The 4,277-nt window shown below is 44.4% G+C and overlaps 1 pseudogene; it reads left to right on the top strand.

Annotated features, from left to right (window-relative positions):
* The first annotated feature begins 2,577 nt into the window (after positions 1-2,577).
* LOC103743972 lies at positions 2,578-3,373 on the top strand (annotated as a pseudogene).
* Positions 3,374-4,277: the final 904 nt, after the last annotated feature.

Here is a 4,277-nt window from a genome sequence, read left to right on the forward strand (position 1 = left end):
ATCTCACAGGGCTTATATTGAGTTTAATATTGTATAACTGTATTAACTCGACTGTGAACCTAGAAACTTGCACCCAGTTGTGAAAGAGATATATTCTTGCTCTGGAGTATGTTACTGAATATGTTAAATCTGTAGTGAAATGCTTTTTCTAGTCATGTAGTTATTAAAAATTTAAAAAATAATGATTAAAAAAATAATTAGTAGATTGCCATTGAAATCTACCTGATGACTTTATATCCATGCTGAGATGCCAAGGAGCTCAGAAAGTAATCGACTGTCATGAGTAATAATCAGATATATAGAGATTAGAAACGCATGAGCAAACATCTTAACGTCAATTGCACTGAAAATGAATTTTTCTGTATGAAACTGTGTATTTTAATAATGAAATGGAGATCTTTTTTAAAGGTTAAAACCTCATTTAATTTTATGTCATAGGGTTTATACTGAGTACAATATTGTATAACTGTAACAATTCGACTGTAAACCTAAAAATTTACAGCCAATTTTGAAAAAGATGCATCTTAGCTCAGAAAAATGTTATTGAATATGTCAATGCTGTTGTAATGAAATGCTTCTTCTAAGTATGTGGTTATTAAATAAATAAATAATTGAAAAAAAATTACAGTGCTCAATATCCTTAGCCATGAGGAAAATGCAAATTAAAACTACTTGAAGATTCTGTCTCACCCCAGTCAGAATGGCTAACAAATCCTAGAGATATGGGGAAAGGTTCACTGTTGATGGGAGTGCAAGCTGGTGCAGCTGCTATGGAAATCAATGTGGAGGTTCCTCAAAAAGCTATAAATACTGTATAATCCAGTTATACCACTCTTGGGCATATCCCCAAAGGACTCCATACTTGGACATCCACGTTCACTGCTGTTCTGTTTACAATAGCTAAGAAATGAAATGAGTCTAGAAGTCCATCACCTGATAAATGGATAATGAAAATGATGTACACAGTGGAAATTATTCAGCTGAGAAGAAAAATGAAATTATGAAAATTTCGGGAAAATGGATGGAACTGCAAAAAATTATACTGAGTCACCCAGACTCAGAAAGACAGTTACTGCGTATTCTGCTTCACAAGCAGACCCTAGCTTCAGCTCTCTAGTTTTATATGTTTAACTTGTAGTAACTTTGCAAACTAGGCAACTATAAAGTGATTATTGGGGGGGTAAGGAAGAAGGGATAGTAGAACATAGGTAAAATAAAAGCACGGTGGGGAAATACTGGAGATGAAAGGGTTAAACAGGAAAGGGATTATGGGATGGGGAGATGGAAAGATGAGAAGGCATGGTGGTGCACGCCTTTAATCCCAGCACTCAGGAGGCAGAGGCAGGTGGATCTCTGTGAGTTGAAGGCCAGCCTGGTCTACATAGTGAGTTTCAGGCCAGCTGGGCCTACAGGGAGACCCTGTCTCAAAAAAAAAAAAAAAAGAAGAGAGAGAGAGAGAGAAAGAAAAATGAAGGAGATATTTTAAAAGTATGGAAACTTACTATCTTGCAACCAAATTAAAAATGTAAAAGAGGGGCCAGGTGTGTTTGCTCACACCTTTAATCTCAGCAAAGACAGAAAGAGGAGGGGGGTGGGCACACCTCTCTGATGTCCAGGCCAGCCTGTTCTAACTAGCAAGTTTCAGGCTGGGTGGGACTACGTAGTGAGACCCTATCTGAAAAAACAAAAAGAACAAACACCACACACACACACACACATACTGACAAGATGGCTTAGTGAATAAAGGCACTTGACATCAAGCCTTAAAACCTGAGTGCAATCCCTGGGGACCCATATGGTGGAAGGAGAGAACTGAGAACTCCCACAATGTGTCCTCTGACCTCCATATGCATGTTATGAACCATGGGAACACATTACAAAATAAATAATTGTAATAATAAAAAAATTTAGAAGTAGAGGCTAGAGAGATAGCTCAGTGATTACAAGCACGTACTGCTCTTGCAGAGGACTCAAGTTTGGTTCCCAGCACTTATATCGATGATTCAAAATCACCTGGACTCCAGCTCCGGGGGATCCAACTCCGGCCTGCAAACAGGCACCTGTACTCATATGCACATAACCCCCATACATATATATAAATACATACATATAAATAAGCAAATGAATAAATATCTAAAATAATTTTAAAATAAATAAATAACATATATTTAAAGAAGAGTTTGAAAGCCAAACACGGTGGTGCACGCTTTTAGTCCCAGCACTCAGAAGGCAGAGGCAGGCAGATCTCTGTGAGCTCAAAGCCAGCCTGGTCTGTTCTAGGCCAGCAGGGGGCTACAGGTAGACCTTGTCTCAAAAAGACAAAGAAAAAAAAAAAAGTTTGGGCAGCCGCGGCCTCTGCCACCGCCGGGAGCTCCATGGGCCTCTCCTGCGAGCCACGGGTGTGTGGCCGAGCCGGGTGAACCGCCGCGCCGGGTGCTGGAGTCATCGCGGTCGCCCGAGGCCGGCCCTGGGGCGGGGGCTGCAACAGGCGGCGCGGGGCGGAGGGAGCGTCCCCCGGGGGGCACGGGACAGCTAGCTGCCTCCGGCCTGACGATGCCAGTATGGACAGAATAGCTTATGATGCTTATCTCCGCTCACCATTTCCGAGACATCGAGCGGAAATCAGAATAATACCTCCAGCCAAAGAAGTGCATCTCGCCTCCCTACCCTGGTCCTGCGGGAACCATGTGTTTTATCCGCGTTGGCTGTGGCATCGCCTGCGTCATTGTCATCTGGTTTCTCGTCCTATATGCGGAGTTTGTAGTCCTCTTTGTCATGCTGATTCCATCCCGACACTACGAGTGCAGCATCATCAACGGAATTGTGTTCAACCTGCTGGCCTTTTCGGCCCTGGCCTCCCACTGCCGGGCCATGCCGACGGACCCCCTGAGGGGAGGTACCCGAAGGAAACGCCACTAAAGAGTTCATCGAGAGCCTTCAACCGAAGCCGGGCCAGGTGGTGTACAAGTGTCCCAAGTGCGGCTGCATCAAGCCGGACCGAGCCCCCACTGCAGTGTTCGGAAGCGGTACATTCAGAAGATGGCCCATCACTGTCCCTGGGTCAACAACTGTGTTGGTGAGAAGAACCAGAAGTACTTCGTCCTGTTTACAATGTCCGTAGCTCTCATTTCCTTGCGCGCCTTCATCATGGTGGGACTGCATTTCTTACATTGCTTTGAAGAAGACTGGACAAGGGCAGCCCCTTCCCACCACAGTTATCCTGCTCATCCTGCGGTGCCTTGAGGCACTGCTGTTCCTCAGTGCTGTTTGGAGCCCAGGTGCACTCCATCTGCACAGATGAGACGGGAACAGAACAATTGAAAAGGGAAGAGAGAAGATGGGCTTAAAAAACAAAGTGGATGGACATGAAAGCTGTTTTGGGGCTCCCTTTATCTATATGCTGGGCCAGCGCCTTTGCCACGCCAGGCCAACAGAAGGCAGACCCGTACTACAGGACCCTGACCACCGTCGTCACTCAGACCACCTCTTGGTACCATCCCTTCTGCTCTTGTGAAAGTTTAGACAGAAAGCAACTACCCTTAAAAAAAATTTTATGTCTCCAGTAAAATGGCTGAGCATTGCAGAGAAAAAAACAAACAAACAAACAAAACCCCATGTTTTATTTTTCAAAAATCATCTTTTTTTTTTTTGTGACCAAAGCTGCTTTTCCCTTCTAAAATCACTTTTCTGCCCTGTTTCCTCTCTGCTGTCTGTCAAGTGACTAATGTGGAGGGTGCTGTCCAGGTCCTGCCCCTTCTACTAACCGAGTGGCCCTTGATGCTGTACATGAACTAGCCCAGTAGGAAAGTCAAGGCCCTGATGACCTACCCACAAGGCAGCACTGGCACTCACAGGACTCAAACCTCAGGGAAGATGATGCCAACCCTTGAGGTGTAAGAAGGGCAGGATGGGGGCTGGATCCTTCAGAAGGGACCTTGCACAGCAGCCTCCCCACCAAGTGGACACAGTTTGCCTCATTCTCAAAACTGATTGCCTGCCTTGTATTTGATAGGCATGGGTATGTAAAATGATTTGGGGACAGGAGGGGAGAAGTGAAGGGGTCTTTGTATTCTGAATTGGCAATTATGACCCTCTGGTTATTTGGAAGCCTATGAAGCAAAGATGTTTTCTAGTCTAAAATGCCTTATACAGTCAAAAGAGGAAAAAACATCCAATTTGAGGTAAACTACATTTTCCTATGTTACAACTAACTCCTACCCCAGTTCCTACCCTTTCTAGTAAGATGTCAATCGAGCCATGTTGATTCTGAGTAAAAA

This window comes from Nannospalax galili, unplaced genomic scaffold (genome assembly GCF_000622305.1).
Source record: "Nannospalax galili isolate Female #2095 unplaced genomic scaffold, S.galili_v1.0 scaffold1082, whole genome shotgun sequence".
Lineage (NCBI taxonomy): Eukaryota > Metazoa > Chordata > Mammalia > Rodentia > Spalacidae > Nannospalax > Nannospalax galili.